The sequence below is a fragment of the Rhinolophus sinicus genome, linkage group LG09 (assembly GCF_036562045.2).
Source record: "Rhinolophus sinicus isolate RSC01 linkage group LG09, ASM3656204v1, whole genome shotgun sequence".
Classification (NCBI taxonomy): Eukaryota; Metazoa; Chordata; class Mammalia; order Chiroptera; family Rhinolophidae; genus Rhinolophus; species Rhinolophus sinicus.
The window spans coordinates 6586285-6613333 of record NC_133758.1 but is presented as its reverse complement, the minus strand read 5'-3'; the positions used below and the strand labels follow the sequence as shown (position 1 = coordinate 6613333).

At 37.9% G+C, this 27049-nt stretch overlaps 1 protein-coding gene and 1 long non-coding RNA gene across 3 annotated transcripts in view; one reads left to right on the top strand and one right to left on the bottom strand.

The window, feature by feature from the left end:
* LOC141573127 (uncharacterized) overlaps positions 1–27049 on the bottom strand; it is a 339255-nt gene that overhangs the window by 13936 nt on the left and 298270 nt on the right. The gene's annotated exons all lie outside the window — the stretch shown is intronic.
* The window catches only part of CCDC102B (coiled-coil domain containing 102B), a 199622-nt gene continuing 193886 nt past the window's right edge, over positions 21314–27049 (top strand). For both annotated transcript variants that reach the window (XM_019729363.2, XM_019729362.2), the window contains exon 1: positions 21314–21416. The gene's annotated coding sequence lies outside the window, so the exon portion shown is untranslated. The remainder of the gene's footprint in view (positions 21417–27049) is intronic.

The window sequence follows — 27049 nt, the reverse complement described above, 5'->3', positions numbered from 1 at the left end:
TCTTGCCTTTGATTTGTGAAAAATGCAACATCTGGGAAGGGAAGTGCAATAAAGTGAAGGGCTAGGAAGCCTGTACTAGTTTTCTAGGGCTGCTGTAACAAGTGACCCCAAGCGGAGGGCTTAAAATGGCAGAAATGTATCGTCTCTCAGATCCATAACCTGAAATTCCAATTCAAGATGTCTGTAGGGCTGACTCCTTCCGGAGGCTCAGAGGGAAGCATTGGATTTATGCCTCTTTCCTTGCCCATGGTGGTTACGGGAGTCCTTGGCATTCCGTGGCTTATAGAAGCATCACTCCTATCTCTGCCTCTGGTTTCACGTAGCATTGTTCCCGAGTTGTGTGTCTCTTCTCCTCTTCTTATGAGGACACCAGCCGTGTTGGATTAAAGGCCCAGCCTCCTCCAGTACAACCTCACCTTAACTCGCATTTTAAGTACTTCTGCAAAGACTCTTATTTCCAGAAAAGGTCACATTCACAGATACCAGGGGTTCAGACTTTAGTATATCTTTTTGGAGACACCATTCAACCCACAACAGACCATTCAATTCCATAGGCCACTCCCTGACACCAGTGATTTATGCCTGGCTATAAGACAGACATCATGGCAGAATTACCTTCTTCATGGCTAATTTATCCTTACTATAAGTTGAAGTTTAAACCCACCTCCACAGATTGGTGGGTTTTCTGGTAGAGCTGAAAGCAGTAATTTTCTCCATCTACCCTCCTTCCATCAATGCTACTGAGTTTCTGCCATGTCCTTTGGCATCACTGAGTATTAGGTAAGATGAACAGAATTGTGTCCCTTAACTGCTTTAGGGGCTGCAGATTGCTTTGTTTTCTAAATCTGCTGGTAAAAGGACAGTGTAGTGATAATGTTGTAATGCTTTAAGAGGGAGGCTGTGTAGGATTAAGGAAATTTACAGCTGGTCTGTGAGAGCTCTTCCTTTATTTCTGGGGAGGCCTGGATGTCTCACTTTGACCCTTGACCACGATAAAGATCATAGAATTTATAAAGTGCTGGGTATATTCCGAACATTAGGATTAGTCTGTTTGCTTGTGGTTTTCAGCTGACACCATGGGTTAGACACCCTGGCCTGACTACATGACCAGAAGTACATTAGAAATATCTCTTGGAACTTCTGCCTCGAGCTCTCGGGAAGCCTGTAGTCAGTGCACATATCTTGTCGGTGCAGTCCAGACACCACATGGGTGCAAATGCGCACGGACGCCAGGCTGAGCCCCGGGATTCACTCGGAGCCTCAGAACCTGCCTTGTCTCTGTTTTCTTTCTCTAATGGATCACGGCCTTCGATTTTAATAACAGCCTTTGATAAGGGCTTTGGAGCTGTGTCCTTTCAAATATCTGTACTCCTGAGATCTTTGCAGAGGCTGACGGAAGACCTGGGATGGAATTAACGCCAGTTTTGAGGGCTGCAGGGACTTTTGTCACTTCAGGGAACAATTCTCCTCCCTGCTGCTGCTGCAGAGAAAAGCTCAGGTCTCTCCAGTTTGTAAGGATGCTTTTAGCTAAAACTGAGCAGAAAAAGACATTGGGGAAGCATTGATTTCTTTGAACTTTTAACTTAAAAGTGCAAGAAATTTTTACTTTGGAATTTAATTCCTTTGAAGTCTCTGAACTTGAAAACTTATAGTATTTGCATTTAATTTCTTACTGGGAATTTTATTAATGAGAAACTGTATTCAACCTAAGGAACCTTTCTGTGCTGTTGGAATTTTATTATTGGAATATCTTATTGCTGTCATTTAATCTCATTGAACATCTTCTGATATGCTCTGTTGAATTACGTAACTGGACACACTTTGCACAGGAAATAGAACGGAGGGGTAATTTTCAGCCTTGGTGGCAGACTTGTCTTGAAGTTAGTATATTCGTTTCTGACTAATTTTGGATCCTTATGAGACAAAATCAACACAAACAATGATTGAACTGTGGAGGTTTTACAACATGTCAGAAAATACTTTGATGGCTCTCTCAGGAGAGTTGGGGCTTTACGTTCCTTCCTCTTGAATCTGGACCTTTTTAGTCACTTACTTGTAAAGAACAGAATGCATCACAAGTGAAGTCCCAAAATTATGGGCCTAAGTCAGGAAAAGCCGTACGGTTTCACCTGGTTCTCTCGAGACACTTGTCTTGGAGCCTTGAGCTTCTGTGTAAGACATCCAAGCACACGGAGGTCTCCATGCCGGGAAGAAGCTCAGATCACATGGAGTGACGCTGTGAGGTGCCCCGGCCAATGGCACCAGCTGAGCTCCAGTCCAGCGGCTTCTGCCGCGCAGTGTCATTTCACCAGGTATGTGTGAGGACGCCTCCAGGTGAGTCCCCACCTATCCGGGTTCCCCAGCTGTCCAGCTGGCCTGGAGAAGTGAGCGGAGATGAGATGTCTGCACTGTGTCACTCTGTGAGCATTCAAAAGCCATGTATACCACTGTGTTTGGAGTGGTTGGTTAGTTATGCAGCAGCTGTAACCAGCACATGGACTCGGAAGTCTGTCCACGGGAGCAGTAGGCGGCATTGGGGTGCGACCCATTGAAGGCCGAGGCAGCACATTGATGGATATTTGTTTTCCTTCCTCAGAAGATCAGCCAGAGCCCTGTGCACCTTGGGGTGGCCCCGTGAGCTAAGAGAACAGAAAGCTGAGCAGTGCTGCGAAAGACCTATCCTGGCCCACCTTTGGAGTCGGGAGGAGAGACTTTCCTTCCACACTCCTGGCCTCTCTACCTTCTCAGTCACTCTCCAAGGGGTGGGAGTGGGAGAGACGCACTTGCGGGAAATTGAGAAGAAACGGGCTGTGCTTGGTTCAGCTTCCCTCCTTGGGAACAAGGTTGACCACAGGCCACTCACACTCTCTTTTCTTTTGACCCTGCCATATGCTTGGGGGGAGTGGGATGGTAGAGGGACCAGGTCTCCTAGGGAATACTGGTGGTCAAGCTTCTTTTGTGAGGAGCTCTAAGTGGCAGGTCAGATAGCTTATTTTACCCCCTACCGTGTGCTCCCTCCTGCAACTTACTTTTGTGAGAAAAAGAGATGATGGTTTGTCTTCCAAAGGCCTTGATCCTAACCTGATGTTTATTATGTTCAGAACTTGGGTGGAGATGAAGGGTGCCGTTTATGGGGCTTCCTTAAGATGCTAAAACAATTCCTCTGTATTTCTGTCATTCACTCAACCATATTGTTTATAGTCGTGTGAATTATCTAACACAGCAGAGAGTAAATCTTTAATGTTTTTACTAACTTACAGCAAATTAAAATATATACGTATAAATGTATGACATCTTGTCCTAATCCTCAGAAATGGAATCCAGATGTAAGCTTGGATACCAGTCACTCAGTATATTACTCTCATGTTAAGAGCTTCTTTCGAAAGGATCAAACTTTGCATAATTTCTGGATCCTTAGAGTTACCCTTACTTTAACTATGTCTGAATACAATTCATCACCTGAAGAGGAGATAAAGTATTTGAAGATTACTAAAAAAAAAAACACCCTAAGTATTTTCAGCTGGGTATCCTATTCTAATAAAAAAAAATTTCAAAGGGCTGTTGGAAGATTTATTAACTTTTTCTCAGAAAGGAATCTTAAACAGTGTGTTATCCAATGTGATATGTTTCCTTTCTAATCCAAACCATACTGGGATTGCACAAAGGAATGACAAAGTCCCCAGCCGTACGATTGCTGAGGAACAGTGATGGTATGCCTCAGAACTACTAGTGATAGTCCAATACCTTCTTTGATCTTAAGAAAAATACAATCTTGCCACTTTTATCTCAATAGGCAGAAATTTACATCTGAAATTCTCCTTCTGAGTTTCTGGTTTTATACTTCAGTCCTGTAAATATTAACTCTTAAATTGGCTTCTTATTTTTTTTTCCTCTTTAGCTGTGCAGAGTCTATGTCATTAGAAGGTTACTCTTATAAGTCAAGGGTAAATACCTTGAGAAAATAACTTTATATTTGGGAAATAAAGTAATTTAGTGTGCTGAGAGAGTAAGGAATTGGAAGGATATGCTGGGAGCTGTCTCTATAATCAACAGTATGTGAAATGCCAAGGAACTTGGACTTTATTTGATAAATAATGGGGGGGACCATTGAAGGCTTTTAAGCAAGAGAACCACCTGGTCAGGCTTACATTATAACTAGATTACTGTGGAGTGGTCTGCAAATGAATCTGTGTGTCTGTGGCGGGAGAGTGGAAGGAGGTAATACCAGAGTGATTTGAATACCCATAGGGAAGAAATGAAATTGGACTCCCACCTCACATCTTAAAAAAAATCTGGGTAGATTACCACAGACACCTAAAAAGCCAAACTAAAACACCTTTTAGTAGATAGATAGCACCTCTGCATGGCAGGGTAGGATGTCTTTCACAAAACATAAAAATCTTCAACCAAAGAGAAAAACATACACAGGGATCCAAAAAAATGTATACACTTTTTAAGAAAGGAAAAAACTGTGTTAAACTTGTAATACTCAATATATGCCGATACCGAAAGATGAGTACAAGTCATGTGTATACATATTTTTGGCACCCCTCCCCCTTCCCCCGGTATTACTATTAAAAACCTACCAGATTTTCAATAATTAAAAATTTGTCAGCACCTTGTGTTGTCCACTCAGGTTGTCATAACAAAATACTGTGGACTGGGTGGCTTCAACAAGAACTTAGTTTTCATAGTTTTGGAGGCTGGGGAGACACCTTGGTGCTGGCTGATCAGGTTGCCTGGGGAGGGTCCTCTTCTTGGCCTGCAGACGGCGGCCTTCGCACTGTGTCCTCACATGGTGGAGACAGAGAGGAAGCAAGTTCCCTGATGTCTCCTCTTCTAAGGGCACTGGTCCCATCATAAGGGTCCTGCCTTCATGACCTCATCTAAATCTCATTACTTCCCCAAGACTTTATCTCCACATGGTATCACACAGTCGGTTAGGGCTTCAACATAGGAATTTTCGAGGGACACAATTTAGTTCATAGCTCACTGTAGGTTACCTTTTATGTCTCTCACTCTCTCTACTCCTATTCTTGCTCCTGGAATCACCCCATCACCCCACTTAACCTAACTGCACCCAAACTTTTGTCTCAGGCTCTGTTTTCAGTAAGGACCCAAACTAAGGGTTTGGCACCGGAAGGCAGACTCTCAGGGTAGGATTGCAGATCTCATTGGGCATTAGGCAAACTGACTAGTGGTACGTGAAGGTTGTGAGTGAAAAGGAGGCAAATTCTGGTCCCGGAACGGATGGTAATTGTTATGGCTGGTCTGCGTGGAGCTTGGCTGAGTTTAAGAACTGAGGCTGGAGAGGTAGAATGGGGCCTGATTATGTTGATCCTTGTAGGACATGCTAAACAGTTTGGTCTTTCTCCTAAAGCAAATGGGAAAACGTTGAAGGATTTTAAGCTATGGAGCCATATGGTCATATTTGCATTAAACATATTACCACAAGGAACAGACTAGAAAAGAGTAGGTAGTGACCAGAGTGGATGCTGGGAGATGGTTGGGTTTAGAGATGATGAAGAGTGGTAGCTTAGGATAGGAAGTTGGAAGCAGAGGCCATAGGACCCTTGCCTGCAATTTGAATAAGAACATTTCTATATTTAATGGAAGATTGGACTAGTTGACTATACTGGCTCCTCTGAATAACCTCGGGAGACTGCCTGATTATTTTACTAAAAGACAAGAAATCTCTTATTGAATGTCATGATTTCCTCAATTTCTTTTGCTTTTAAATCTCTACTAGTTGACACAGTACACGGAAAATAATACCCGTATTTCTCCATTCCGAACAGTATGAGTCAGCTACTGCTGCCTAACACACACCACCACGTCTCAGTAGCATACAGCAAGTAGTGTTCATTTCTTATGCATCTGTGTGTCAGCTGATCTTGGCTAAGCTCTGCTGTGGTTTCTTCCAGAAGAGAATGCAGGTCCGACTGTGCTTAGATCCCCACCGGTGGTTGGGCTCAGTTATAATCCTTGGTTCATTATTCTGGGGCTCAGGCTGCCATTGCAGCAGCTACCAGGGTAAAGCCCTTTCTGTAGCAATGACAGAAGCACAGGAAGAAATAACCTGATGCATCTGAAGACTGAGGCTCAACAGTGGCAGAGTGCTACTTCCTCCCGTATTCCACTGGCCAAAGCAAGTTGCATGGTGAAGCCCACTGTCAGTGAACTGGGGAAATGTGCTCTGCCTCCGTGCGGCCACAGCATGATTGTGGTACATACTATTACAGGGGAATAGAGAATTGTGGCCAATAACTCAGCCTGCCACAAAAACTAAGCTTGGTCATAGTCTTCCAAAAAAATCCTGACATACTTTTGACAATTCTTTTTGCTCCAATTCTTCCCTCACTGTTCAGTGAAAAGCAGTTCCTTTCTGTGTATGTTGTTCTTAAAGGGATGTTTGATATGTTCTTTTATGAAGAAATCTACGTAATTTTGTAAAGTTTTTCTCACCTGCAAAGTTGTGATGATGTTGGAAAGCCAAATGTATTTTGATTCATATAATTCAGGCTTTGCAGAAAGCAGAAAAGATTATCTGTGATTCTTAAAAGCTAAGTTTTAAAAATTGATAGCCAAGCTCAGACTACTGAGTGTAGAGTTTTACACTACCAAAGGAAAAATACTTGATATTGTAAAATACTTATTGCTTTACCATGAAACAAAGAAAAGTTTTAGTCCCTACGTAAGAAGAGATGGTTCTGAGGCCACCTAGACTGGTATCGATGCTGTGGATTAAGAAAGCCTCTGAGTAGGGAGGCGATAGATTGGAAGAGTCACAGATTAAGGCATTTGTGCCTGGCTTTGCAGATTGCAAGAGGCAAAACATACAGTCTGGTTAAATTATCAGTGGCTAAAGGATGCTGTTTATGCAGATGGTCCTGAGGATAGCTCTTAGAATTTGATATACTCCAGGGTGTGTGGTCAAGGCATCCCAAAGTTCCCCAGCCTGTAACGGGGAGAGGAAGTCTTTAGAAGACACCTGTATCAGAATGAAAAAATGTAGAATGTATGGCAAGCCACACTGAGCAGCCATAAGGGACTAGTGACAGCCACTGAGGTGTCCCAACACATTAACATCTTCAGGATGTAGTATGTCACAAGATAGCAATGACTAAGGCATTAGGCATTAGGCTCAGGCATTAGGGGCTCACATCTCCAGCTCAGGATGAATGACAGTCACGCACCTCTCCTTACTGCTTGCTCCCTGGGACTCAGGTGAGTCCTAGGGAAAAGCAAAGGAGGTTTGAAAGGAGGTTTGGAGACATCTTGAATCCATTTTTTTTTTTTTTTTTTTTTTTTTAGTGCTTGTGTTACTGTGTCACATGGGGTGAGCTTGTAGAACAGGGGTTGTGGGATCACTTACTCTATAGAATGAGGAGGGGTGGTGTCAGGGGAGCAAGAGCTTTGGAGTTATGCAGACATGTGGCCATGAAAACATTTGGATATCTACCAACAAAATCTCCGTTTCCAATCTGGAAGTGACTGAGTTACCTTGAATTGGGAAAAATTAGAGCTTTCTGCCGTTAGTGGAAGTAGGGGTCAAAATTGAGATCACCTAGAAATGGAGCTGATTCACAAGAGGGAAATTTACATTTCTGCACATCTGAGTTGTTACTATGAAATATAAACACACACACACACACGCACACACACGCACGCATATCATTTGGAAATAAGAATTCTCAAGATCCTTAGTTCTTAAATGTCTGGTCAGAGCCTCTGAAGGTAAATAGGTCTGTCCTGTTTGATAATGCTTTCAAATTACTGTTTTGTCGTGCAGTTGTTTTGATTTTTGTTGTTTCAGTTCTACACATCTCCAAGGTTAGCGATTAATGTAACAAGGTACACAATCAGATGTAATGAGGAGCAGAATCAAATTCTTCTCCCCTGACATCAGCCATAGATCCAAGAGTTCTCGACCCCAAATTTGAACGCCTTGGCTCGACTATCAAAGTCACAGCCCGCCAGAGCCTTGTACACAATCTAGTACCATTCGACACAATGAAGATTTATTCACTCAAATGGATTTATTTACTGAAATCTTTTTTGTTGCCAGCACAAGGTGAAACGGAAAGTTGGAAATAAGCCTAAGAAGCTGGTCAACATAGGCAGCCAAACCAGATAATTAGGACAAAGCTGTAGTCAGCACCATATTCTTAGAACGTGTAGTGCACAAATTATCTGCAGCTGTGAATAACTTCTAATATTTAAGCACTGGGTACACATTTTACTTTTTGACCCAAACTGTCTGGCTTGGCTCTCTCCACAGCATTATGGCCAACTTTCCATTTGCTTTATATTTTACAGGCTTGGGCAAAATCTGGACTGCCAAGAAACTGGGTAATTTGTTCCTAATTTTGTAAAATAAAGCTGAACTATTTAATAAGTTGTTTATTATTCATTGAGCTATACTATCTCTTGATAAGTGATTTACATAATCGATATATTAATTTTATGTTTATTTGGAAATTGAGATTTAGAAATGATTTGTCTAGTCCAAGGAAATAAGTAATGTTAACAATGGAGTATAGCCACATTCGTCGCGATCATTCTAAATATACAATTAAAAGAATAGGTTTAACCTTTTTCTTTGGGAGAGATGGTACACATTCCCAGAAAGCTCCGTAGTTTAACAGAACACTTTCTGGAAGAAAGGCTATAAAGCAGATGAAGAATATATGTAAAAAAAAAAAAAAAGAGAGAGAGAGACCCAAACTGGGATGAGTCTGGACAAGGAAGTTAAAGCTTTCTGGTAAGGGGGAAAAGGGCAAATAAATGTGACAGAATTTTGATTCCTTGGACATGGCCTATGAAAGGACGAATCAAAATGAAAAATTACAAATTGAAGAAAAGGGTTGAATCAATATCAGCATGCACTCAAAAATGTATCATTTAGCTATAAGGACTTCTTCCAAAGTAATATATTGTCATTCTTGGAAGTAATCTCTTCAGAACTAGAAAACAATGCCAAGACAAAGGAATCGGATTGAGTTTCTCCCTTAAATTATAAACCTGCTCATTGTTTTCGTGTTAGAGGGTGACTACAGCTGTAAATAATTTGCACTCCAAAGTCATCAGAGTGAGGCAGAATGAAGTACTAGTAACATTGGACCGGGGCCAGGGAGAAAGGGAAGGTTAATTTGATATGTCCTGCAGCATCCAAGAAATTAGTTTACTTCAGATGTGGTGAAGAGCAGATACAATTTACCCAAATAAATGCTTTTAAAATTAATAGTCTATATCTTAATTTTTTCCATAAAGTTTTTTATATAAATGTATCTACTGAAATTCAAAATAAAATTAAATGACTAAAAACCCTTGCTACATAGCATCCTAATACAAATGTATCTTCATAGTAAATTAATGCTAAAGTACAACTGTTTTTCAGCAGCTTTGATTAAAATAATATATCATTTCTTAAAATTGAATACAATTTTTACTAATAAAAACTATTTTTCAAGTATATAAAATAAAGCATATTTATTGACTATCATTAAGGGTAAAGATTTTGAGAGAATTAAAAAATTCTTTCATTTTAAAGATGGTTATCTGGAAAATAAGCATGTTTGATGTTGACTGGTTTTAAAATAGTTTTGTGGAAAAACATTAAGATGCCATAACTGATTTTCACTTCAGCACATACTTGGTTTTGACTAAATAATCTCTTCTTCAAACATCCATTTCTTTCTTTTAACAATAACAATAATAGTAAACCATAATTATTCTAGTAAAATACTATATTTATAAATTCAGTCATGAATTTTGCCCATGAGTGAAATTTTGTTTGCTTAAGAGAAAAAAAAAGTTTGGAAAAATACACACTTTTTCCCCCCAAAGTAGTTATTATTTGTTAAAGGCTCAAGTAACAGTGACCATTTTAGTAGTTTAAAAATCTAATGAAAAAAAGAGGAAACATTAAAACACTCCAAAACTTAAAATTTGGCAGCTGATTCACTAGCATGCTCCAACAGGCAACATTGAAGTTATTATTTTTATTCATCCTTAAATCGTTCCAGTTTTAATTCTGGTTTCTTAGAATGGGAAATGTAGTTGAAGACCATTTTTTTTGTGTGTTGAGGGTAATCTTTGCTAACAGGGCTGCCATTATTCCTAGGTCTTTTTATTTAACAGAGCTAGGCTATGTATATATATAATAAACTATATAATTTCACATAGATAAATCGTGATTCTTGAAGACACTAGAAATGATAACACTAACATATCACAGATTGCTTATCTCATTCATTTTATCCACCACATACACACAACAGTCTGAACATTGTCAACACTACCTCCAAGAACAGGATCATTGAAAATAATTTAAAATGTTTGCATTTTTTTGGTCAAGTTATCATGATTTAAATAACTCGTTAATCACTATGTGGTTATACCACTGACTGGATATACATGTAAGTGGACTGGTTTCATTTTATTTTGGAGTGTTAGAGATTGATTGCTTTTTAATTTAACTTTACATGGTCCCAAAGTCAAATCTACTAGACAAGGTACACTCAAAGTCTAACTTCTATCCTGTTCTCTCTATCCAATAATTCCAATAGATGTCAATTAAAAATATACTTTATTCTATAATTTTTAATATATATTGACTATATAATAAATATCACTCATACTTGTCACTTAAAATATTACCACTGACCCATTTATTTTTAATATATCATGTAAAATATTTGATAATATATGTACATTATGTTATATATATATATTAAAATATATGTAAATCTATGGATTGTATGAGGGTATATTAAACCACTGGCCAATAAATTTAACAAGTGAGGCAGCACTTTCTGGCAAGGAAATAAGAGACAAAAAATCAAGATATTTGTACCTATGTTCTAATAATAGAAAAACAACTTCATGGTAGTTTGATGTATTCTGAGATCTTGAAATAATCAATGTTTTCCTCCCTATTTGCCTTACTGTCCTAGCATATTTCTTTTAGCGACAAAAGTTATCGATTACAGGGTCAAAAATCTTTGTCAGCAAAGAAATTTTCTTGATCAATATTCCATATATAATATAATCTAGCTCTATCTAAGTTTTGTCTTTGCTTTTTTAATCAACTTATTTACTCTTTATGAGTTCATATTGAATATATAGCACTTTTGTATGAATCTGATTGCCAAGAAAGCCTTTTTTTTTTTACTTCTGATAATCTTTTATTTATAATTGAGTAGCTGCCACCATTTGGTGTGAGATGTACCCAGTTTTAGTTTGCTGTCTCATCATGTGTGACTAAATCAGAGATGGGCAGGATTTTAGACATCATAGACCATAGTCCAAATCCTTTTTTTTCTTTTTAAATAAGTAATAAACAAAAAAAGACCGAGTCATTTCTAGTTTTGGCACTCAAGGCATCATCCTTTCCAAATTTGTCAGTGCAAAGATGAAAATGGAGAAAACTCAGGAAAACACCAGAACAAAGCAAAAACAGAAAATCCAGGGCCACAGATTTGAAGCACTGAAGACAATCAATTATAAGGGAGATAGGATGAGTATCTGACTTACCCTAAATGTGATAGAGGTTATTTTTAGTAACAGTACAAAGATGCTTTAAATATTCCTGTTAAATGACATATACCACCCAGAGAACTAGACAGTGTTTTTCTATGAAGTCGACAAATGTTCCCTAATACCTTGCTCCCAACCCCAATACTTTGGTAAACAAAGACTGCAAATCACAAAAATGTACTCTGGCAGGAAATTTTTGTGCACACACATGTTATTTGTGTCTTTATGTAGGTGTGTGAGCTGGCACAGTAGCTGGAAATTATGAAAAGTCTTGTCCTCATCAGAAAAGAATTATAAGCGAGCATAACAATAGGAAACCTACCAGCAGTGCATCCTAGGAATTATGACTTCTCCACATACTATGTGGCTGGATTGCTCAAGGCAATTGGAAAGTATAAAGAGACTCATAAAGAGTTACTTACATTTTAAAAATCTCATTTTTCTTCAATTTGTGTTTTCATAGTAGTTTAATAACATCTCACATATTGGCGTAATAGTACAGGAACATATTTTATAAGTGAATCCATGTACTTACACTGTGGGTTCATACTAAATGTAATTTATGGACAACTGCATAATCAAAAATGGAGGCTACTAAAGTAGAGAAGCAGCAAATCATGCGGTGGGGGGCAGAAAAATTCAGTAATAATACAGCTGACTCTAGAGAGCGGTTACGTTAGTAATTGTCCAGAGCCTTGCCATTGACTGCACGGTGCTCTGATAACCTAGACAAGCTAGAGCCTCACACATGGGCTGGTTTTTTAAATAAAACAGCCTTTTTGAGATACTATTCCCCTGCCATACAGTTGATCCATTTAAAGTGTATAAATTCAGTGGCTGTAGTTTATTCACAGAGTTGTACAACCATCATCACGTCACAATCAGCATTAGAACATTTTCCTCATCCAAGATAAAAGAAAACCAGGAAAGAAACCCTGCGCCCTTTAGCAGTCACTTCCCATTTCCTTACAAGGTCAACTAGATGGAAACGATAATCTACTTTCTGACTCTTTGTGTTTTACAATTCTGGACATCTCATGTAAATGGAGTCAAACAGTATGTTGGTTTTTTCCTGTCTTCTTTTACTTAGCATAAGGTTTTCAAGCTTCCTCAATGTTATAGCATTAGTATTTCTTTCTTCTTTTTTTTTTTTGCCGAAGAAAAGTTTTAGGTGTGCAGGATAACACATTCAGACTGATGTACCTTGCATCTCCCACCATGGTAAAGAAGCTTAACTGACCTAGTTGTCATCTGAGGTAGTTAGCTAACAGTGTTGTGAATGGTACATAACAGGATGTCTTGACTACATATCTGCTCCTCGGGATTGTGGATCATAGTCTTATTTATATTTTCTAGTCGCTTTCAAACAAACATCTACTACTTAGGTAGTAAATATTATTTTTAAACCAAAATATTTGAATTCCCAGAAAATTAATAAAGAAGGAGTGGGTAGGTGGACAGAAAAAAAATGTGAACATACAATTTTTTTTCTCACTGAAGCCAAGATTCTTTATCTGTAAAATAATGCTTTTATTATATTAGCTGTTTCCCCAAGTGCTCCTTAGAGTCTGGGAGTTAATGGATGACCTCCAAGGGCCATCGTTGGAGGAAATTAGATGAGAGGAGAGTTTCCAAGTGGGCAGGTATCCAGTCCATTCTCCAAGCATTATTGGGACAAGTTCCACTTTTGATGTGCATGACTTCTGTATTGTGTGTGTGTGTGTGTGTGTGTGTGTGTGTGTGTGTGCGCGCGCGCGCGTATATATATATTATTTTAAGAAACATATATATATGTTTCTTAAAATAAAGGACATTACTTTAAAAACATTTTGAAAGCCAATGTGAAAAAATAATTTCTTAGGATAATTCTGACTATACTGTCAAAATATTAAAATATTATTTTGTTATTTTTTCAAATTGCCTAGAACATTATCTAATCTTGGCCTGTGTAAAGATTTGGGAATAAGTAGAAGCCAAAAGTATTGGGTTGTGGGTATTTAAAAATTTTTAATAATAACATGTATTGCTGATCCCTTGTAGACTATTTTAATTAAAATGATAATATACATTAATTTCAATTTTTAAGATATCAGAGATACAAATAGAATAATAGTCATTGGGGTATTTTTGAGGGTTTCTAGAAATCAACCGGAGATTGTAGCTACAGCAGCTACCTTTATTATAGCTATCTTGTGTTCATTTCTGTCATTTAACCACAAAGATAAATTTTCATTAGTTCGAACCAATAAGAATGCAACTTATATTTAAAGAAAAAAAATTGCAGTTCTATTCTTATACTAACCTACCAAACACATTACCATCATTGAATTCTTTTGGAAAGATGTTTAATAATATTTATAGGCCTAATTTTACTTTTGTACTTCTAGGACTTAGATGAAATTATACATTTTTATTTGGCTCATCAGCAAAGTTTCTATTTTTATTGATTTGGGACATTTTAAAATTCATTTAAAAAATCAATGTATATATCTTTATGACGTCATTATGTGGGAATAACCAAAAGAATATATATGTATATATATATATATATATATATATATATATATATATATATATATATATTTTTTTAAATATGAACATCAAGTCCTTTTTCTTTTTCCTCCTCTCCCATATATTGTTGAAGTCAATAAAAATTCTGCCTGGGAAGTGGGAGATATGCAATGAAAATATTAGTTCCTTTATTTAATTAGCTAATGGTACTACTTCTTTAACTTTTATTTAAATTAAGTGGATGTTTTTGTGTGTCTTTTGCTTTAACATTAGAGTTTAATACTCTCAAGTCAAGCTCAGTCTGGACCAGAGGTGTATTCCCCTCTCACAGTTCAGAGATGCATTTTAACTCTCTTATTTTCTAAAGTGTGAAATAAAAGAGATTTGAATTCACCAATATCATGATAATTTTCTACTGTCTCAAATTGACTCTGACTTTTAAGTGTTTATTAAGAGATTGCTGTGATAATAGTGCCTGCTATACAACAATTTAAAGGCTAATTGAATACAGTACTTTAAGAGTTTGTGACTCATAGTTATGGTAGGCTTGGTACTGTTTTTATGAAAGAGTATGTTTTGCCATTTATAGAGATCCTTATAACATGAGACAAATAATTGCTTACATGTATACGTTTTTATGTCTCAACTTTTCCTGCAGTGCCGTTAACGTACCGTCTAACTCAGGCAGCAGGTTGGAGTCAAGATCAAACCACGGTTCCTAGGACTTGATCCAGATTTTCTTTGAAACAGTAGATTATGCTATGAAGCATTGCTATCTGGATAATTTTTATTTCAGTTTGTTCATAGCTGGGATTTATTACGAAAATATGGCAAACCCTTATAATCTAAGGAAATAGCATCTTTTACTTTCACAGCGTGCGGGTAATTCATTTTTACAAGAATTCCAAAGCATAGATTATCAAAAAGCAGCAAAGTTTGAAAATAGTGAATTCTGTGTTAGGTAGAAAAAATTTATTTATAAAGCTTCACAAGTAGTTGCTTACTATTGCTATATTTATTAACATGAATCAGAACAATTATGCATTGAGGAGGATTAGTTCTGTTTTGAATGAGGTTATTTAGCAAGGTTGTCCCACAGTCATAGTTTAAGGATTCAGAAATGAGATATGTTTGCTGAATCATCTTAGTAAAATTCATTTTTCTCTATATGAACTGTTTTCCCTCAGTTTGGTCAACAAGTAAAACTGGATTTAATATAGTTCCTGAGAAGGAAAAGTACTTTTCATTCATGTAATGAATGTTGAGTCGTGTTTTGTTTTTGTTTTTGTTTTGAGAGAAAACAATGCTTGGCCTTATCAATTTGGACATATCAAGGAGAAGGCTTTTTTGTTTCTGTGTATGTGGTAATCCTGGAGTTGAAGTTACCAAGAAAAAATCATTATAGCACTGTAAAACTGAGTTAGAAATAGGTTCACTGCATTAGAAATGGGTTATATAACATTTTGTTTTTATTCCTTGTGTATTTGATACCTTAATGTATAAAGACTACATCAATGACTATGTTTGAAAGTGTGAAGAGAGAGAGAGAGAGAGAGAGAGAGAGTAAGACACTTAATATTTTAGTAAGATAGGCCTTCAAGATTATCTAGCCTAATTTCCTGACTCTATATGCAGTCTATGGGGAAATCAGGCTTGGACTGATGGAGTCACTTTTTCCAGGACCACAGCTGGATAACAAAGCTAATATGGGTACTAGCAGAGTTAAGCCATGTCTTAGTCTCATCTTTCCACTAACCCATCACTCCAAACAATGGATCTCAACTGATAGCCGTTTTACCCTCTAAGAGACACTTGGCAATGTCTGGAAACATTTCTGATTGTCACAGCTAGAGTGTGCTGCTGGTATCTAGGGGGTAAAGGCCCGGAATTCTGCTAAACACCCTGCAATGCACAAGACAGCCCCAGGTAACAAAGTTATTTCGGCCAAATGTCAGCAGTGCTGAGTTTGAGAAATCCTTCTGAAACATGACGTACATTACACCGTTATTAACCAGGGAAAGAACACTTAACCATTTACTCTGCTATGAGCTTGGTCAAAATCCAATAGCTAAACTTTTAATCCTGAGTATATAAAATGTTTCTGATTATTTAAAAAGAAAGTGTTTGTCTCTGTGCCATTTTCCCATAGGTCGGTATTCCCAAGGGAAGTTCCTGAATCGTTCAAAGACTCACAAAGATAAACGCATTATAATTTCAGAAAATCTCACAGAGAGAAACTTATCATATACTTCTTAAAGCATAAGTGATAGGTCTAGTTGTTTTTGTCAGGGCCTAAGTGTTGGGTCCTGGAACAAGGTCATGACTACAAAGTGAGCACTTAGCGAGTAGAAAAAAAGGCATGTCATCACGCTGGGTCATGCCTACATTTGCTTAATTTTCATTTTTAGAATATGAAAATATCCTTTTAACCATTTTGTAGATATTGTAGTTAGTTCTACATAAATACTTGTTAAAGTAATGGCTACAACAGTTATATGCTGCTTTAGAATAATTCTCCAAATATTGTTAAAGCCATTGAAATTGTTGCAATTAAGATTTAATGGTACAACTGATGCAAGTAGTTAAGTCCACAGAAAATCTTTTCTGTCTGTCTTACTTTGTCTGTATTTCTGTTTCTCTTATTTTGTCAATGAGACACACATGTGTGGTATTGGTGCTATTAATTCTTTCAATTTATAAAAGTAGGACAAAAATTAGTAGAAATTTTAAAATCACCATAGATGTCAAAGTCGCCATTCAGTGTTTTAAAGGTATACCTTTCTAGTTTATTTTTTCCGCAATTTGTGCAATTCCAGAGTACTCATTAATTTTGTTTTCTCTAATGTTTTCATAGAACGGCCATTCATCCATCCCTTTATCCATTTATACCTTATTCACTTATCCATTAGTTTTTTGGCTTATTTGCAAAACATTCAAAGAAAAATACAATATTATCTCCTTAAGAAATTGAGTTTGTTGAGGAAACAGACGTGTAAATAAGTGCACAGCTATAACCTTTGGCTGTAGTGTTCACTCTTTCTGTGGGAATCAGGAAAAGCCTCATAGACACGGTGAGAGATAGCTGTCAAACTGGGTCAGGTTTGCTGTGGGAGTTTGCAATCTCGCATAGTTTCTTCTGGAATGATGGAAAAGGATCTGGGGTAACATCAGTTCTGATTAATATGTATTCCCCATTGTTTCTGCAGTTAGATCCTGTTACAACTTTCTGTTGGCCTGTGGGTCCCAATCTAATATAAAGGCCACAAGAGAAATGTGATGACAGTGGTGTAACCAGAGCAAGTTGTCTTTTCCTCACATCACGAAAAGCCTGCATGCTGGCAACCATGGTCCTGGCTCCTCCTGCCATTCCCAGTGTGGTTTCCGTCTGAGTCGTGACCCTACGATCAGTTAAGGAATTCTTCTCTATGTTCAGCCTCCCAGCCTTGTTCAAGGAGGAAGAAGAAGAAAAAAGTGAAACAATGTAGTGGCATCCATATCAGGAAGACAGAACTTTCCACAAACGCTCATTAGGCTTCCACTTATGTATCACCAGCAAAACTGTGCCATGGAGCGAAGTGTATTTGTCATCGGGGTCTTGGTATAATAATATAAGCTTTTTTTTAAAAAAAAAAACTGCCCATATTGTTGTCCCAAATAAAAATAAAATTTATTTTTGTGGGGAGGAGACAGAGAAACGATTCCAGGTTAGCAAACAGTAGAATTCACAGGGAGGACTTGAGATGTACAATGAAATTGGAATCCACACATGCACACAAAAATCAGCCCATATTGATGTGTGCTCAGTGCCTTGTGATGCTGGCAACTGGCCAACAAGGTATGAAAACTCCAAGGCTGAATTTTCTGTTCTCTTTTTCTTATGCTCCTATTACTTGTTATGGGATATGTAGTGTTAAGGTAATGAAGAGTTTTGTGCACGCGTGTGTGTGTGTGTAAAAGGGGGTGGGCAGAGAGAGAGAGAGTGAGTGGCCATGGTGGCAGTTACTCTGAACTAAGATGGAGACACTGAATAACTTTGTTTCCATGACACTGGTAGGTCCCACACTGTCAGTCAACAGCATTTGTGATCCAGACTTAGTAATAAGGACAAAGCAGGACACCTACTCTACTTTCTGACCCTAAGAAAGTAGAGTTGTGGGGGTGAAAAAGAACCTTAATTTGACAAAGCTTCTGTTGAGACAGTGTTCTCCATATATATATGTCCCGATTTTACTGATCAGTGATTTATACACTTGCCTGTAAAAAATTGATGTGGTGAAACAAAAATCTGATTGGTCTAGGTTCAAGAGATGGGAGGAAATGAAGACAGAGGAACGGACAATTCTTTCAGGTTTTATTACAAATGCAAGCTATCATATTTGAAGGATAAAAAGGTGTGAGGGCTCAGGAATAACAAAAAGGTTGCTAGCTTGACAGCCTGGATGGATGGTAGTATCGTCACTTAAGGTTGAGAATACAAGTTGTAGTAAAGGTTTTGGAAGAAATGTGAGATTTGGCATTTGAAGATTATTAATGATTCAAATGGTTCCCTGTGAATGTTCTCATTAGACTGTTACAAATACAGATCCAAAGCTTGATATACTGTTTTGGGCCGGCCATATATATTTGGGAATTTTATGTATATGACTGTATTTGCTAGTGTTCCATAATGAATCACCACAAACTTGATGATTAAAACAATAGGTATTTATTGTCTCACAGTTCTGGATCCCCCTGCTAGAACTCCCAAGTCAAGTTGTCAGCGGGACCATAACCTCTAAAGAGAGAGAGTAACCTTCCTGGCCTCTTCCTGGATTGTGGTGGTTCCCAGCAATCCCTGGTTTGTATATGTATCACTCCAATCTCTACCTATATCTTCCCATGGTGTCCTCTCCTGTGTTTCTGGATCTAAATTTCCCTCTTCTTGTGAGGACACCGGCCATGGGGTTAAGGCCCACCCTAATTCACTGCGACTTCCTTTTAACTGAGTTACATCTGCAAAGACCCTATTTCCAAATAAGGTCACATACACAGGCACCAGGGCTTTTTAGGGTTTGCAATTCAACCTGCAACAATGTGTCTGACAAAAGAGGGCACAAAACACATGGGGTCACCCTGACAAAGGATGTGGGGTGACACTAGGACCAGCGATTGTTGCTTGTTGGTATTCCACCTTGAAAGGAAAGGGAAGTAATAAAGGACGGAGTAAGTACATGGCATGGTCCACAAGACAGAAAAAATAATCCAGAACCATTGAATTCTGGCAAATACATTGTGAAGAAGAGATTTGATAAGGGGTTAAAATCTTCAGAGATCTGAATTTGCGTGAGTCCTGGAAATAGCCCGCTGTCACTCTTGCTGAAGATGTAGAGGAACTACCTGCATGAGGGCAGGTAGATACCTTAGGGGGACATAGAAATCCAGATTATGATGGTTGCCTGAACTGGGCATAGTATTGAAGGAAAATCAAAAGGCAGTGATGCTGGGTTGGATACAGACTCGAAAAGGATTCAAGGAAGGCTTCCAGGATTTTTGTTAGTAAACCATAAGCCTGGTTGGCATGATTGAGATAAACAACACAGCAAGTTCACAGAGAAACGATGATTTCAGTTTTAAATATGTTGATGACATATGTGTGGTATTTTCTAGTGTGCTGATGCACATGAGTGTTGGAGACTCAGAAGAGGATTGGATCCAAATGTTGATAATTTGGAGTCCTTGGCCAAGAAAGATGATCCCTGTAGCCATGATAATGGGTGCCATTATCCAGGGAGATCATACACTTCCATGAGCGCATACCTGATGTACGCGAGGGGTTGGAGGGAAGAGAGGCCACACCACAGGGAGTAGGGAGGCAGTGGCAGGGAGCAGGAAGCCCTGGTGAGCATTGTGCTCGGATAGGAGAACAGAATCTTCATGTCAGCAGGATTGTGAACAGCATCAGAGGCTGTGTAGATGGCAAGTAGAGTGAGGACTGAGAGGACGCTCTCCACTGAAAAGAAAACAAAATATGCACGTGCATGAGTGCGTGTGTCTGTGTGTACATGGGTGTGTTTTCAGAGACAGTCACGTTGCTGCCTTAAAGGGAGTAGGTGGCAGATTATTTGGATTCTTAGTTGGAGAGAGCTCTGAATAATTTGGAGAGGCGGGGAGTATGGTTCCTACAAGGAAAATGAGCGAATTGAAAGTGAAATTGATTGACATAAATGAAATTGAAGAATTTATGGTGTTTAAAATATCATGGGAACATCCAGACAAAAGGCAGAGTTCAAAGAAAGAGGAGAGAGAATGGTGGGCGATCCTATTCCCTGAGAAGATGGGGGACAGGAAACCTCAGTGGATTCACTTTCTACGGGAGAGTGGTCTCCGTCTCCGAAGTAAGGAGGAAAAGATGCTGTGAAGCAGAAAGAGAAGATGCAGACGTTGTTCAGCTAAGACTAATCCTCCAAATTGAGAAGGGAGGAAGAAGACAATAATTTTAAGACATGAACTCCCTGACTTTCACATGCTGCTTTCATGCTATTAATAAGGAGTGTAGTGATTGTGTCTCTTCTGCCCTCTCTTCCTCTTTGGGCATTCTGTGCTGTTCGTTTCAACCAGAGAAGCTGTCTTTTATGTGGTCTACCATCACTCCTCCATCAGAACACTTCCTGACAGCTGTGTCATGTCACTGGAAAGTCAGGCCGTGTTTTCCCCCCCAAGGAAAGGGGCCAGACAGCTCTGGCTGGGGGCTGCGGAGCCTGCAGCTTCCAGATCCTGCCAGCATGACTGAAATCAGAGGTTTCATTAAATATATTTTTTTTTCTTTTTCAGGGGGGCAGTATACTAAAAATCATGAGAAAAACGATGATACTTTCTTTTGTCCCTGTGATTTTGGGATCGTGGCAGATAGACCCTTTTTCAGTTTTTTTTTTTGTTTTTGTGTTTTTTTTTGTTGTTTTCTTTTTTTTTGCTTTGCCGTTTTTCTGTTTCTATTACTATTACAAGTTATGCCTATTGTTATTAAACACTGAACAAACTTGTGGATGAAGGGGCGGGGTGTTTTCTTTTTCATCCACAGTACATCGTTTCCAATGGGTTGTATGCAACATGTTGGCTAACCATGCTTTGTTAGGGAACACTGAAATGATTTCATTTTGGTTAGCTCACTTGTGATCCACAGAGGGTGTTGTGGTATTGGTTTTGATAAAACTTCACAACCAATGGGAATCTTGTTCGAGTTAGTGTGGAGTGGCCTTAATGCTGGAAATAATCCTGTTGGCCAGGACCCCAGAGCTCCACAGATGAGAAAAGGATGCAGGAAATTCTGTTGTTTATGCATGTGTCTGTAACACTGAGCCGCTAGAGCAGCCCAGCAAGCCCAGAGGGTAAGATGCTTAATAACCTTGTGGTTTTCTACTTAATTTTTATATTTTCCTGCTGGGGCAGAGCATGTGTTGTTCTCGGAGCAGAGAGAAGGACAGTTACTTGTAAGATGCAGAACAAAACTACTGTAGGTCTGGGAAACAGGGGGATTTGGAGTTTCTGCTTAAAGTGGATTTGATTTCTTCCCTCCCTCTTCCATTTCCCACTGTTGGCATTATTTATCCTGACAGCTTGTCATATATTTCCTGTCTTTAAAAAAAAAACTGTATACTAAACAAAACTCAGGTAAGAGTTTCACTCTAAATTAAGACAGCAATATGATATGTGGATAGTAAAACCTTGTTTGGTGGTTCCAAGTGGATCTAAGTTAGTCAATGTGTTTGAAGTAATCTATATTGTTAGAGTAAGAAAAAAGTAAAATTGTTATGCAAACCCCCATACGTTACGCTTCATGTACTTAGAGCTGTTTTCATGCTGAATTCCTGCCATTGTTAACTGAAAAGCATACTTCAGACTTAGCAGTAATATTGATTTCTTTATGTAAGTTATCTGGGTGGTGGGGAGGAGATAGGGACACAGAATAAAATAATGAGATCCTGTGCATAATAAAAAGGAAACGGATGCTTAACTCTATAGACAGTGCTTACAGAACTGAAGAAAAAGAGATCTCCGGAAACCATTGGGCAGTATTTGCTTATGTTTCCTGCAAAGATAAATGATAAAATAAATGTTGAGTGGGTGTCTATTAAATAGAAATATAAGGAAGATGTTCTTAAAAACGTAATTAGAAACATGTAAGTAACATATGGTATTGAAATACACAATGATATTTCTTGATATTTTCATTTACATAAACACTAATTTTTCTACTTTGTAAAATCATGTAAACACCCTTTTGCTGATACTTTGTGGGATAGGGTGTTGTTACGACTTCTGGTTAAATGTTTTGTTGTTAATCATTTTATAGTCAAATATCCTCACATCTACATTAAATGTTCTTGAATTCTCACTTTTATCCATATTTTGATATAAGCATTAGATTACAAAGAAATCTCAAAAAGCTAGTGATACAATATATGTATGTTTTGTGTGATTTTGCAATATCAATTTAAAATATCCATGTGTGTATTTGAATGATATCTAGAAAGAAATGTTTGATATGAATTACTTTTCATTCAAAACGTTAAAAATAGTTTTCTTGTGAAATAACAGATCATGTAATGGTTTCTCTTTTGCATTCTTCATTTGTTTTCATTGGATTCAGTAACTGATTGATCATGGGACATAGCTTCTTGGTGCCTCACTATGGGTGTGGTCTTGAAATTTATGGAGGGTTTCATCCAATTATTAGAGTCACAAACATAATGGCAGTAATTCTTTAAAATTGAAAATGATCTCAGGCCACTTCTAGTTGAAGAAGTATCCTGCCCCTTATGTTGATATTACAAGGTCAATTGAATTCTGCCATAATGTGAAAATCTTCAAAAATTCCCTTTTTAGAAAGATTTTAGAGAAGGCTTGAAAGAAAAGTCTGGCTTTCCGAACTTAGCCATGAAAAATCAGTGGAACGTGGATAGTTGCTGAAAAGCAAAAAGACTCTCTCTTCTACTTTGTAGTAGTTGAAGCAAAGGGTGTTGAGGCATGAATTAAGACAAAGCAGAGAAGGAGAGGTGGGTACCCTGCCTCATTGAGGCAGGAAAAACACACCTTTGTGAGGAGCAGACATTGAGCTCCATGAAGAGAGCAAAGTCGTGGAGCATCTGAAAATGCACAGAGCAATTTTGTCCTCTGTCTGATACAATGGGGGCAATTGTAAATTTCTGAAGAGATGGAGTCTTGTTTCCCTTTCCTCCTCCGCCTCCTGAGTAATCATCATCTTCATTGTCATCACCCTGCCAGCACATAATCATGTTTCCTATGTGCAAGATAATTTACATACATGAGTACAATTTTGAAAGTCGTGCAATAAAATGAATTTCATTTTGCAAAGTGTCTTCCTTTTACACATGAAGGAATCTGATATACAGAAACATGAAATGATTTATTGAAAGCTGCGGAGAGAGTAAGTGCTGAAGCCAGGATTTCAAACAATGTCTGTCTGGCTCCGGAGCTATTTCCACTATGTTGCACTGGTATTTTAGGAATGTCAATCCGGCCTAAATTAAGCAGGATGGTTTGGAATGGGCGTTGGGGTAACAGAGTGCAGGGAGGAGGCAGTGAGAAAATGGGCAAAGATCAATTCCAACATCTGCAAATCCAGGCTAATCGCAATTCTCTCAGGTGGTCCACTCTCCTTTGGGGATAGAAAGAGAAATTGATACTGAAAATAAGCTTTTTACATTTAAACAGGCTGTGCTGACATTCAACTCTTATGCTTTTCTTTCTCTCTCATTTTCTTGAATGTTGTATTCAAAGAAGACAGCTTTGATGTCTCAGAAAATTTAATCACTGATTTTTATCGATAGTACCAGAAATGAAATATGTGAGGTGACTGGCAATAATACTGGGAACACATGGGTTTCCTTTGTTTCTTCTTGATGTGTGATATGAATGAATGCTTAGTGACCACACTTTCTTAAAATTATGGGGAAAAAATTATTATCAAAGAAAAGTATCATCTAGGCTTTATTTCAGTGGGTGAAGAGCATTTATAAAATATATGCTGCTAATAATGTTACTACAGTATATCCACAGTAAAAAGAATAGATCCTAGTTATTAAAACTTTCCCCCTCATACAGCCCAACTTTAAACATGCTATTTCACTTTCTCTCTAAATAGAATAGGACTAGTATCTAGAATAGTACTCATTTTATTTTTTTCTGTTTTTCATTGTTTTCAGTTACATAAAATTATCTCATAAGATTTTTTGAATATATGTATTCATATTATTTAGATATGTATATGTGAATATAGTATCTATGCTGCCATTTTAGCAAAATGTACGATCTACTGTTTTAGAAGCTTACTGTCATTTAAGTAGGTTTTACTGGACTAATGCTTTTTTGCCATGCACCCAAACAGATGAGGATTATTGAAATGGAAAGATCCATTTTCTAAATTTATCATTACTAAAACAATAAATTTGTTGTCATTTTAGATGTTTGGTCACTGACCTTATGACATTTTAATTGCACAGGTCTTGCTGTATTTCAAGACTGTATTCCTTAGAGGGCCTTTTGTATACCCAGTGCTCTGTCCTCAGTGTCCTGACCAGTTGTAGATGCTTGATTTTGATTGATTGTGAGTTTGAGACATTGGTTGTAAATAGGAAAACTGGATATTGTATTGGGGGAAGTCAGCTGATCAAAGAAAAGCAGATGGGTTGTGTTCAAGGCCATTCTATCGAAACCAAAGCCTTGCAGAGGATTATTAATATTATTATACATGGTCTGACAATTAAGTTCCTGAACTTGTTGCAACGATGTTGCTAACCCATTTTGATATCAGAGGGATTATTCGTTATAAATTTGTACAAACTGGACAGTTAACCAAGTTTACTATTTGGAAGTGCTGAAAAGGCTGCATGAAAAAGTTAGACGACCTGAACTTTTCGCCAACAATTCATGGCTCTTGCATCGCGACAATCACCAGCTCACACAGCACTGTCTGTGAGGGAGTTTTTAGCCAGTAAACAAATAACTGTATTGGAACACCCGCCCTGTTCACGTGATATGGCCCTCAATGACTTCTTTCTTTACCTGAAGATAAAGGAAATATTGAAAGGAAGACATTTTGATGACATTCAGGACATCAAGTGTAATACGATGACAGCTTTGATGGCCATTCCAGAAAGTGTTCCAAAATTGCTTAGAAGGGTGGACTAGGCTCTGGCGTCAATGCATAGCTTCCCAATGGGGGTATCTCGAAGGTGACCACAGTGATATTCAGCAATGACATATGTAGCACTTTTTATAGGATAATTTCGTGAACCTAATTGTCAGACCTCATATATCTAAATATTATCTGAGTGATTTATATGCAATGGTATTTGCTAAGAATTGCTGTTATATGTAGCAAAGATATAAAAATATTTTATGTTAAACTTCTGATAGAAGTTTTTTTGTTGTTGTTTGTTTTTTTGACAGCTAAAGTCAGAGATATCCATTATATTGAGTAGAAAACATGTTTGTTGCAGAACCTACAAATGGTATCTTGTCATATGTCTGCTTTTAATTTGTGGAACTAAAGCTTCAAAAACAAACAAAACAAAACAAAACAAAAAAACAGAAGTGAGCCCATCAGTCATTGGCTGATGAGCGTTTCTAAGATGCAGTAACACTTTGGAAATGTAGTGTGAGGCAAAGCAGCAATGTTCAATGAAAAAAAGCCTGAGATAACTTTAGACTAGTTTTTATGTGGAAATAGTTCTGAGGGGTTTTCATATAATCGTTCATTTACTCCTTTAGTGAATTTAGGATTATGAAGGCATATGTCAACACTTGAATTTATGAGGGCCTCAAGAGGTCAAATGGCTTTAATATTCAGTGTATATTCATGGATTCCTATCTTTTCTTTGCTCATCTTCGGGATGAGATGAAACTATAGCTCACGAACGAAGAGTGTGAATTATAAGTGCTTAGTGGAATGAGGATAACACTTGGTGGAAAAGGAGAGGAGAGGGAAATGTAGAAGCACCAGGCAATCCATTGGCGTTTAATGCCGTTCTGGAAGGTTCTATGTGCAAGCTGTTCCTAATTTGGAGCTAGAGTAATCACAGGGATGTCCTAAGGGCTCAGATACACTTCATCCATCTTTAGTTCAGAACCTTCTGGTGAGCATAGTCAATGGCAAGACTGAGTTGGGTCAGGGACATGTTTCTTAGGGTTGCTCTTATCCCTTTCTATGATGCTGCCCAAGCTTCTCTACTCTTTTCTTAATAACAAAGCTTAACTTAGAAAACGTATGATTGTGTGGGTTGAAAGCATTGATTGTGGCAATTCTGGTGTGTTATAGGTGGGATGGCCCTGGCTGAGGAGCATGATAATGATTTTTTTTTTAATTAAAGTTTATCGGGGTGACAATTGTTAATAAAGTTACATAGATTTCAGGTGTACAATTCTATAATACATCATCTGTATCTCACATTGTGTGTTCACCACCCAGAGTCAGTTCTCTTTCCATCGCCATATATTTGACCCTGTTTACTCTCTTCTAGAGCCCAACTTCCCCTTACCCTCTGGTAACTACTAAACTATTGTCTGTGTCTATGAGTTTTTGTTTCTTCATTTGTTTGTCTTGTTCTCTTGTTGTTTTCAGTTTTATATCCCACATATCAGTGAAATCATATGGTTCTCAACTTTTTCTGTTTGACTTATTTCGCTTAGCATTATAATCTCAAGATCCATCCATGTTGTTGCAAATGGTACTGTTTCATCTTTTCTCATGGCAAAATAACATTCCATTGTGTATATCTACTACATCTCCTTTATCCAGTCATCTATTGAAAGACATTTTGGTTGTTTCCATGTCTTGGCCACCATAAATAAAGCTGCAATGAACATTGGAGCACATAGGATTTCTAAGGTCAAAGGCATTACATGCAGCACACCCATTTGCTGATGGGGACGATGCAGGAGAGAGGTAGAAATCGATTAAGTAGGAAAGAGGACAGTCATATCCAGTGTTCTGAATGAT